Genomic DNA, 12,309 nt, shown 5'->3' on the forward strand with positions numbered 1-12,309 from the left:
GTCATGTAATTCAATCTTGTTTCTAATTCAAATAAAAAATGATAAAAAATAGATAAATCTTAGAAAGCCAGGGGAGCAAGCTAATAAGCAGAGTCCCTCCATGGCCTGTACTTCATTCAGTTCCTGCTTCCAGGTCCCTTCATGCCCTGACTTTTCTCAGTGATGGAGTGTCACTTGAGAATTCAAGCTTCTTTTTTTTTGGCCATGGTGTTTTATGACCAATAGAAACACCAAGTAAGACATGCAAAGAGAGGGGTAGTTGACAAGAAAGTGCCTGCAGTTTACTTGATCACTCTGCTTTGAGGAGAGGTATGAGCCAAGGAAGGCCACAAGTCTTATCTTTGATATTGAAGAAGGTTTGTTGAGTCTAAACTTGTCTGTACATCTTCAGAACAATATACTGATAATATCCACCCTCAACAGCTGTGGAAATGAATAGCTTTTTAGAGAAATGGCATTTGAAGAGAAAGCATTTGAGTTAGATATGGAAAGTGTGGTAGCTGGACACTGTTAGTAGAGTGGGGAGATGGCATCAGAAGGTATTAGGTATCCCAGTTTACACACACAAGTGTTATAAGTTATGTCTAGAGCAAAGGATATCTGAGTCACAAGAACTAAGCAGTGGGCTTAGCAAGACAGGCAGAGGCTACTCTGTGTTCTCAGAATTTCTGTTCCCCAAAGAAGAGAGACTTCAATGCATATGGATCTAAAAGTAAATTCTTGGTTTTAGTGAATTAATCAGTTTTTAAGATGGGGTTCTCTGGTGACATTCATTTGCCTTTAACTCACTATGCAGCTGAACATGAACTTGAATATTTGGTCATCCTGCCTCCATATCTGGAGTGTCAGGAGTATAGGTGTGTACCACCATGCTTGGTCTTTCCTGTGGTTCTGGCCATCAAAGTCAGAAGTTTTGTGCATGTTTGAAAAGCTGTGTAAAAAGAGACATAATCTCTAGTTCTGAAATTTCATTTCATAAAAAGATGGCTAATTCATTTTATGTTCCCTCAATTGATTTTGTTTATGGTGAATGAATGGTTTGATTATTATGTGTGAGTTAGCCATCTTTCTTATAGCTGTGATGTAACATCCAACAAAGCATCCAGAAGACGGATTGGTTTTGGTTCATGGTTTAAAGCCCATCATGCCAGAGAAGGCATGATGGAAACAGCAGGATGGCCTGAGGCAACAGGAGCATGGAACAATTGCCTGCTCATATCCTAGAGGACCAGGAAACAGAGAGGGCAACAGTGGCATTCAGCTGGACTTTTCCATTTTTTCCTTTGAAAACGCCAAGACACAGTATGTCACCCTGGCTGACCTGGAACTTCATATGTAGAACAGAATAGCCTTGAACTCAGATAGATCTATATAACTCTCCTTGAGGGTTGAGATGGAAGGTATCGGCCACTAGGCCCTTATGGAGTTGTTCATTTCTGCAAGTATTATTTCATTCTAAAGGCCAAGAATGTATCAAGTATCTGAGAAAGAGTATCACATTCTATCATGAAGTTTACTATCTATTGCTCTCCGTTTGCAGGTTCAGAGTGGCTGGGGAACAATAGAGACAGAAATGTCAGTAAAGCATGAATGGGAGACTCTTAACTAAATACACTACGCTGCTTGACTAATCTAAAATCTTCAGGGGCAGAAACTGTTCCACCTAAGTGAATTTTCCAGATAACTGTCACTTATCCCTTTAAATGCTGAAAATATTTTCAAAGAAATTTTAACTATTTGAAATGGAAATCTTTCTCCAATGGATTACATGCTTCCTTGCCTTCTTAAACACAGAATTCAGAACAGAAAATGGGACACTTTTTTTGATGACTAAGGATCATCACTGTGAAATCAATTCCGGAACTACTGTTGGATTCAGCCATGCTTGTCAAGCTGATGAAATCAGTGCTGCCTCTCTGTGTTCCCTTCCTTGCCTCCCAGTCCCCACACACTGCCCCACATAGTTCTCCATCCCTTTCTGATTAAGCTGAACTCATGTGCCACCCTAAGCTCTTTTCAGGATGTCTGCATCTATGGACTGCCCTCCTTTCTTTTCATTGTTTTGTTGTCCTTTCCCAATGTTTGAGTTCCTATGAAAAATTAGAAGGGTATCCATTCTGCCTTTGGGACTTTCCTAAAGGACTCACATGGTCATGTCACCTAGGTTACACCATTTCTTTTATGTATTTATGTGTGCATGCATACATGCCTGTGAGTATATGTTTGTACACAGACCACAGGGCCAGATATATTGGACCCTCCCAACAGTTACATCTCAGGCTGCTGTGAGTCACCCTACCTGGGTGTTTGAGAACAATACTCAGACCCTCTAGCATAGAGGTACTTTTTAGCTGCTGAGACATTTATGTCTCCAGTCTCTGCCATTCCTTTGTGTGCATGCATTGTCTTCTGAACTGGATTGCCTTAAATTCTTTGAGTTTAGGTTTGCATGGAAAGATCATAGATTTTAGTGTGTGTGTGTGGGGGGGATCAGATTGGGAATGATGTTTTAATCTAGCCCTTACCTGACTTGTGCCAGCATCCTTAGTTTCTACAGTTTAATTTCACCACCTGTTAAATCTACCTGAAGATTTTAAATTCATAAGGCTTAGAGGAAGGGAGAAAGACAGAAACAGTCTCAAATCATTACACTGTACCTGAAATATCTCAGGCATCCAGTAACCAGTGTCTGCTCACCTATTTCATCTCAATAGACAAAGGACCAAAGTTAAGCTGATGCTATTAAGAGGCTTAAGCTGAAAGCAAATTTCCTTATTGTTATTAGTTTATTATTATTATTGAAAAATAGATACAATGAGTTTTTCCCCTGTCTATTCCTTCTTCCACAATTTCCCACAAATCCACATCTAGTGCCCATCCCACTTTTTTCCCCCATTTTTTAAGTACCCATCAAGTCCAATTTGTGCTACTAACATATATGTGGAGTCACCAAAAATGTGTGACTTATCAGGGGTTGCAACTTACAAGAAACTGACTCTCTCCAGCAGCTATCAGTTACTAGTAGTTCTTCAGCTAGGGGCAGAACTTCATGTCTACCTCCCTTTATGCTGGTACTTTTGTCTGGTGCTATCTTGCACAGGTCTTGCACATGCTGTCAAAACCTCTGTGTTTGTATGTTCAGCTGTCCTGTTGTGTACAGAGAGCACTGTTTACTTTTATTCACTAACTATCTTTTACTCTTTCATTCCTTACATGTTCTCTTCTACAATAGTAATTCCTGAACTGTTGGAGGAGGGCTTATGGTATAGACCTTCCATTTAAAGTTGAGCATTGCTCAGGCACTTACTCTGTGAATCTCGGCTAGTTGTAGACCCCTGTGTTAACCATCATCTCCTGAAAATAAAGGATTTTCTCATAAAGGTTGAGAGATGCATTAATCCATGGGGATAACAAGAAGTCATCAGGCGTCAGGTCAATGCTGTGCTCATATAGCAAAATAATAGGAGTAGGCTCTCTCCTAGGTCCTAGTCATAGGTTCTTGGCACAAAAAATCATCCTGGATTTTATCCTGTGGAATGGGACTTAAATTCTGTGGAAATGGACTTTATTCCACCAGAAAGGTGTTGATTCATTGCATATTGTTCTTCCTGATATAGTACCAGTGGGCCTATCTCAGCATGTCAGCTGTTATTTTATCTTTCAGGGTGCACAGATGGTCAGACAGATGATACCATTGAACTCCAATAGGGTCTTACCATCAGTTTCCAGATGATAAACAATAGGATTGGCAATAGCATGTTACATCTGTGTGTCTATAGAAACTTTCTGACAAACAACTCTAAAAGAAGAAATACTTTTTGGAATCGTGCTTTTTATCTGAAATCTTATGGTATATAATAGGGGCATCATTGGCCTATTATGGTATAACTAGTTTAATTCTCTCTCTCTCTCTCCCTCTCTCTCTCTGTCTCTCTCTCTCTCTGTCTCTCTACCATCTATCTATCTATCTATCTATCTATCTATCTATCTATCTATCTATCTATGTCCATGCTTCTACTTTTTTAAAGTAGTGGGTAGGTGTAGTTTACCTTCATTATTTAACTTCATGGTATATTAAGAAAGTATTCCCAGCCCTGTTATACTGTCACACCCCAAAGAGAAGAAAAATAAGGTTGCTGAGACCCCTTAGCAGGTGCAGTGCTTTACTGCCAACTCTGGAAATCTGAGTTCAATTTCCATTATACATATGGTAGAAGGAGAGAATAGATGCCCACAAATCTTTCTCTGGTCTTCACAAAACTCTGTAGGGCTCCTGGGTGCACATGTTCATGAGTGTGCACGCACACACACACACACACACACACACACACACACACACACACACACGATAAGTAATGCATAAATGTAAGAAGATATTCAATGAGCCAATATAACCATGCCAATAACTGATTTTTACCAACCATAGTATATCCATTTATATAGGTGTTTCAAGTGAGCAGTCTTTTTTGGCATGAAATTATAGATATACTGTATTTAGGGCTATAAGATCATTTTTATAAGAAGATTACTTTGAACAGAACTGATTATATACTCAGGATAAATTCTGTGAAATACCATTGCCAGAAAAAAAAGTATTCAAGCATTTTTGCCACTTTGTCTTCTGTTGTGTATCAAGGAGGAGCCAATTTATACCCCTGACAACACAGAGGAGCTGTGTGCCCATTTTCAAGAAATGGATATTAATTTTAATTTCTTATTTCAGTGTTGGTAATCTTATGAATGTGAAATGTCACCAAAGAAAATTATAAATAAGTTTTGTGGGTAGAAGTACTTATACATGCACACAGGAGAAAGATAGAAGGAAGGAGGAAGAGAAAGAATACCATAGCATATAGGTGGCCATTAACTGCAAGTCAGAATTCAAGGATTAATAAAAGGTATGAAATATTGCAAATAGCATCTGTGGGTAGACTTCAGTTGGCAGAAGAAGTCTCATCATAGCATCTCTTGTGTGCTTTACACAACAGATAATGAAGGAAGGAAGTAAATCAGACAAACAGAGAGAAAAGGAAAAATACCCAAAGGGTGACTGAGGTTTCTTATGGACAAGGCTATGTGTGATAGACAGATAAACATTCTCTTTAAACACCTTGATTGGTGCTAGAAAGCCAAAGAGAGACCTTACACTCATCTCTCCTGAAATCACAGCACACTACTTTTTTCTTATGTACCCTGCAAAACACTACTGATCTAAGAAAATGGGTATTTACTGGGATCATGCATTTGTATGAGTTTCCCTAGTGTGTAGAAATATAAAGAGGGAGAGAGAAGAACAGCCAGAGTCCCACATCTTTCAGTGTCTGTGCAGATTCCTGGGAAATATTCAATGCTTGTACCACTCAGCTTCTAGGGAGTTGGACAATGGGTCATCACAGCAATTCCTTAGTTCTCTCTCCAAGCTCTGGAACTTGCTTGGTTATATTCATCCCGCAGCAATGAGAGCAGAGGGAAGATGGGCAAGATGAGGCCAATCATGGTGTAGCACTCTGTTTCTTTTATTCAATTGGTTACTTAGCCAAGACACTCTCATTTTCTGAGTCTTCCTCTGTGATTTCCTCCAGATATACTCATAACTGCCAGCCCAGGTGACATGGAACCTCTCTCCATAACTGAAGCTGTGTCCTAGCAACTCCAACGTGCTATGGTCCACATGAATTGTACCTTGTAACTTTCATGCATCCTCACAATTTCCCCTTCCATTGTTACTTCTTCCACAGCTTTATACAAAGCTAAGGCACCAAGACAGAAAAGCATTTCAGGACAGGGAAGTAGCCAGCCTGCAGTTCCTTTCACTGCTCACTGCTGGATCAAGCAGCCATTTGTCTCTGGGTTAGGATACAGCCTTCACTGGCTGAGTTTGAGCCATTCTTACAACTCAGCACCTTGCAGGAGTTTTGCCTCATGACAGAGGCCAAGAATGCAGTAAGTGATGAGTATCCAAAATGAAGTAGCACCCAGTTAAGGCAATATATACATGCAAAGGACAGAGCAGTCAAGGCTGAGGCTATGGTCTCCCTTGTGAATTAGTAACCTGGTCAGCTACCTCCCAATATTGGTTACTTTTCTCTTTACTGTGACAAGAATATCTGGCAGAAAGACCTTCAGGGGAAAAAGGGGCTATCTTTGTCCCTGGTTCACAAGATGCAATCTGTCATGCCAGGGAAGATAGGAAGCAGATTAGTTTATTAGGAAGGAGCTTGCAGTTTGTCAGATGAAACCAGCAGGTAAAACACAGAAGGGGCTTAAACTACAAATAGGAACAGACTATGTATTCCTCTATACCTGAGTTCCAACAGCCCACTCATTGCAGGGAGGTCCCACCTCCTGAAGGTTCTACAACCTCTATCAAACACCTCAGCAGGGAATTTAAGTGTTCAAACCTGACTTTTGATCTCACATTCAAGTCATAAATCTCCACCAAAAATGCCTCTGGGAGAAAGACAAGATAGACAAGGCCTTAGAAAGATGATCCTTCTGGGCATCCTCAAAAGCTCTTTGGAGGAAATGGGCATTGACCATTCTCTCTACCTACAAGTTCTCTCCCATCTTTTCCATAGAGCCAACCCCCGCCCCCACTCACACACACTGAAGTAAAAGCTGTGCATGGTTTTTGACCTTGAGTGTCACCAGATATGCATGTTTAAAGGCTTGATTCTGGTAATGAGTGGTAAAAGTCTTAAGGGTCAACCCAGTAGGAGATGCTCAGTTCATTGTGGTCATCACTTTCATTTTCTTTTTCTCTTTTTCATGTGTGTGTGTGTGTGTGTGTGTGTGTGTGTGTGTGTGTGTGTGTGTGTGTGTTGAGGTAGATGCATGTGTTGACACCATAGCACAATCTTGAGTGCAGTTACATATGACTCTGTTGTATACTTTGTTTTTAAAGAGGGTGTGTCATATTGTTCTGTAATTCACCAATTCTTCTAAGCTGCTTGACAAGCAAGCCACAAGTCTCCATATTTATCTCTTCAGCACTAGGAATACAAGGACTTTCCACCATACCCAGGTTCTCATTCTATCTGTTGCCATTTGTAGCCATACCCATCTTTTTATGTAGTTACTAGGGATCTGAATTTGGTTCCTTAAACCTGTGTATCAGGCAATTTTACCTATAGTACCCTCTCCCCAGCAGCTTCAGTTTTAATAGTGTTATCTCTGGGACCTAACTTCATCCTTGTGCTTATGCAGCAATCACTTCAGACTTAGTCATCTCCCTGGCCTCTTGACTATGACCCCTTTTCTCTTGATCCTGGACCCAGCAAGGTTATTCCTCTCTTCACTACAACCATAGACACAAAGCACTGGGGCCAAATGATCACAAAGTGAAATCTCCATATCTGTGGCTCTAACAAACCTCTTTTCCACACAGATTCATTGTCTCAGGGAATTGCCAGCAGGAGGAAAACATGACTAGCACACACAGAGCCTTCAGAGATTTAGACTCCAATACTTTGAAATCTAACAGCCACAAAAAAGGCTGAGCTGAAGTTTACTTTGGTTTTCTTTGAATAGAAAGCATTTGTGAAGCAAATCTATGATGCTATCAAGCTGGTTGTGGGGAGTGCCTATTCTCTCTAACACAGTGCCTCCTGCACTCATCCTCTGCCTTCCTACCAGGAAGTGGAGGTACATGTAATCCCCTTCATTCCTTCCTACAGTGCCTCCTGCACTCACCCTCTGCCTACCTTCCAGAAACAGGAATCCCCTTCACTTACTCCTATAGGCTTGCAGGAATTCCAGTTTGCTGTGAATTACTTAACCTGGTCACGTTCTAGCGGAACTTAAAGGGACAAAATGTGTTGTCTGAGAGAGAATTATCACATCCTCAGTTGCCCTTTTCCTTTCATCTTTCATACTTTAGTGAACATGCAGCTAACTAGATACACACACACTATGTAATATATTATTAAACAATGTAAGATCTGTAGCATAACTAAATGTAGTATAGTACTTAGAAATTTATACTATAATCTTTATCTGTAGGGGTTCTATATCTTCAAATTCAAATAAATGAAAGTTGAAAATACTTGGGAAAAATGCATCCCTAGATGGCTCAGCCACATAATCATGAGAACCTGAGTTCAATTCCCACTGTACAAATAAAAAAGCATAGAGAAAATGGAGACAGGTGGATCCTTGTGGCTAACTGACCTGGCCTGACTTCCAGGCCAGGGCAGTCCCTGTCTCAAAACACATGGTAGATGGCACTTGAGGAACAATGCACAACATTGTTTCCTGGCCTCTAAACAAGATCCACCTTTGTGTACTCATGTGCACAACCCCCCACAGACATACACACAAGCATTTACTCATGTGAATCCACATAAACATGTTTGTCTTTTATCATCTCAAACACAGCATCATAACTACAGATTTAAGGTAGATGTCAGGATATGCACAGATATGTATATGCACAGGATATGCACAATATGTCATCGTGTATAGTATCGGGAACAGCCAACAGTTTTAATGACTTATGTCTTGAAAGCAATTCCCCAGGAATGCCCTTAGCTGACTATGTGCCACTCATATACCTATTACTATATGTTGTATCATATATACTAGGAAATGACATCATATATACACAATTCATTCTTATTGTACCAAAACAGATCTACTAGCTCACTTTTGTATAGAAGTCTTCATATTTGCTTGTGATATTTGACTCAATGTGACCATTCATATGTCTTTTTTTAGAGACATGAATGGAAGAAATTTATAGGATTTTGTCACAAGTCTTCAAACAGAGATTTGGGCAACTGAGGTGGCTCAGCAAGCAAAGGCACTGTGTGACAAGCCTGGAATCCTGATTTGATTACAGGGGCCCATATGAGGAAGGATATATCAACTCCCAAAATTTTCCACGTGGACACTGTTACACACACACACCTGCCCCCACACACAACATACATACACACACTAATATAATTTAAGAATAAACAGAGAGACTAGCCATGTATCTAGTCAGTGTGTTTCACTGTGTATGAAAACCTCTTTCCATAATATTTCTCTAATAATAGACTCTTGATGTTTTGCTTGAGGCAGAAAGTCAGAATAGAATTGAGAGAATTCATAAGAAAGACATCCACCTATTCTAAGCCACAGATGTGGCTGCACAGATAATAGGAAATAAATACCTTATGGAAGTTTAACAGAAATGTACTTAGCCATAATTAAGTTGCTGTTTTTATCACTAGTTATTTAAACGATCAGTGGTTATTGCACAAGCACCCAAACTCATATGCTCTACAAATATGGTCTGCATTTTCCTCACTAGTCTAAGATATAGTTCACTTACTATATCTCAAATATACCTACAAGGAAAAATAGACAATTTTCCAATCATAAGATACAGGGATAGTTACAGGAAATGAATAGAATATTTAGAATCATAAAACATAATATTAGTCACTGTGATACCTATTTACAAGCTTATAACATGATTTCTGGGGTTTGTTGTTATTTGGTGACATTGTCTCATGCATCCCTGCCTGGACTTGAAAGTGCCAAGTACCTGAGGATGATTGAACTCTGGAACTTCATACTTTCCCTCCCACATGCTGGCATTCCAGGTGTGAATCAGCCCATTGATTTAGCTGGCACTGGTCACTGAGCCCAGGATTTTATTCCTTCTAGAGAATCATTCTGTTAAGGGAGCCACATCCTCAGTCCCACTTAAGATCTCTGAGCTTCTGTGTCTTGGTCATATTATTAAATATCACATGCTGTGCCCTGAGGTGGATAACCAAGATGCTCTCATCACTCGTTAACCAACATCTTCTTGTCATCACCCAGTGAACACCGAGAATATGATCCCCATTAGCAACCAGCAAAGGTTCTCAAGACCCCACTCAGTTTCCTTGTAAGTGTTCAGGTTTGGAGTTTAACTCTTCTTAGCCTGATGGAATACAAGCCACCTAAACTTTGGTTTACTTATAAACAGGGTTGTTTTATATTCCTGGAAGTTTTGTTGAACAACTAGAGGTATGTGTAGGTTCTCTTCTGACTTCATTTAGCCATCTATACTCATTCATGTAGCTACCCATCTCATGTGAATAAATGGTACCCTCATTTCCTAAATTTCAGTTGAAAATCTAGAACTCTTCTTATCTGTTCCCCATTGAGTATATCAACGTATGCTGAGACTTGGAATTTTCTAATTCCATTGATGCAACCTGCCTTGTAGCCCTCCCATCTCCCCATACTGTTCTAGTGCTGTACACTTACTTTTTGTACCATTCTGTACCCAAAATCTAGTCTTGCAGTCAAAGTGGTATTTTCAAAATAAGATTATGATACTCAACTTTAAATCACTCCCACTGCCTTGGATCTTTATATATCACCTGCAGAACTCTGACTGATGGAGACTACTGGCTCATCCTCCCATAAAGACACTCCACTTGGCCCATACCTCTTATCTGTCCATTGCTAAGACTGTACCATGTCTTAAACCAATGTATCACTACAATGGTTCACTCTTTTTACAAGTTCCATTCCTGTTCCTGTTCTTGGAACTCTTCTGTTAGTAAGTCATAACTTGGAATATTATATATAATTAAAAGGTCTATCCTATTACTCTTATTGCTTTATCCTAAGTTTATAGTCTGTATAGTTACTGCTACAAACATTTTCTTCCCATTTGTTTATTGATGTTTTTTTCTGACTTAATTAATAGATGATGAGGTCCAGGGAAAGGAGGTCTGTATCATCATATTTTCACCCCCAAATGCATGCAATGGTACTTTAATGTGAGAGAAACTTCCTGAGTCGTCGTTGAGTGAATAAAATATTCCTTCCCTGCCAATAAGTATCATTTATTGTCTATATGTAATGGAGAAGAGTTCTGGGACTGATACAGTGCCCTTGGTTGAGCCTGCTGCAAGGATCTTCACAGGCTGATAGCCACATCAAAGAATAGAAACTGCTGGTCTGGGAGGCTCTGTCATTGACTCTCTGTGACCTTGAACAAGTTACTTACATTTTATGGGCCTCCAGTTCCTCCTCTTTAGCACTAGATGTTGTATTTCATGTTCCCCAAGTGCCTTTTCTACCATGGTTCTCATGTCTTTGCACTAACCAAACATTCTGAGTAGAGATGCACATCAGAGTTTATTGCTTTCTTGTCACAGTAAAAAATTAAATGTGTTGGTGAAACACCCCCCCCAAGAAATTATTTTCTGAGACACTTCAGCCAATGACACATGGCTATGTATTTATGTAGCAACAATGCTTTTTCCATTCTCATGACACGTCCCTCTTCAGAAAACTCTTTCCATATATACTGATACTGATTGATAATGAAAAGTATGGATCTGCTGCTGTCATAGGTCAAGATTAGTTAGAAAAAGAGAGAAACAAATGCAGCTTAGTGGTAAAACATTTGTCTAGTTTATATGTAGCCCTGGGTTTAGTTTCAGGCACTATAAAATAATTAATAGTTACAACTAGTAATAAATGCAAGGAAATATTTCTTATTCTGTTGGTTACTCTTGTGTCTACAGCTGAACACTTGACCAGAGGCAATTGAATGAAAGAAAGCTCGTGGGAATGGAGCATAAGGCTACTTGCTAACATATTCACAGACCTAGAAGCAGAGGGAAGAGAATGTCACACTCTATTGGTTTTACTCTTGTCTTTTTCCTTTAGTCTAAGACCCCAATTCATGTGATGGTATCAACCATATTCATAGTGAATCTTCACCTCTCAGTTAACTCAATCTGAAAATTATCTCTAGGCACACACAGAAATGTGCCTCACTAATGACTGTGGCATTTCCTAACTCAGTCAAATTAACAATCATAATCAACCATCACACGTTGAGAAGGGCTTTAAGGGAGGGAGTGTGGAGAGGGACAATAACACTAAGGGCCATTTGAAGGATCATATGGATATCTGCCACAGTAGAATCTCCTTAAAATATACACATTTATGAAAGAAATCTAAATGAAATCACTAAAAAGCAAAGTAGACAATGCTCCAACTATCTATCTCTTATCATCAAATGAGAAACTTCAGGGCTAGGAATGGGTTACATCTAATTGAGTTGATCAAAGAGGCCCCATGGAACCTCCCAACCAACTCAGGCTATTTTGCCATGGCTATTGTTTGTGCTCTATAAACTGATAGTAAGACCCTGTTGCTAAATGCAATACCTACATATCTCATTGAAAACCGAGAAGTTGAGCTGGTGGCTACCTTAAAGCCTTTACCCCACTGACTAGTGTTCATGATACTCAAAGGTAATCTGCCCGTTGCCACAGGAGACAGTTAAACACAAACCCAGCTATCAAA

At 39.7% G+C, this 12,309-nt stretch overlaps 1 protein-coding gene across 3 annotated transcripts in view; it reads left to right on the forward strand.

Annotated features, from left to right (window-relative positions):
- Cntnap5 (contactin associated protein family member 5) overlaps nt 1-12,309 on the forward strand; it is an 897,862-nt gene that overhangs the window by 610,008 nt on the left and 275,545 nt on the right. The window lies entirely within an intron of this gene.

Source organism: Cricetulus griseus, chromosome 5 (genome assembly GCF_003668045.3).
Source record: "Cricetulus griseus strain 17A/GY chromosome 5, alternate assembly CriGri-PICRH-1.0, whole genome shotgun sequence".
In the NCBI taxonomy this organism is placed as follows: Eukaryota; Metazoa; Chordata; class Mammalia; order Rodentia; family Cricetidae; genus Cricetulus; species Cricetulus griseus.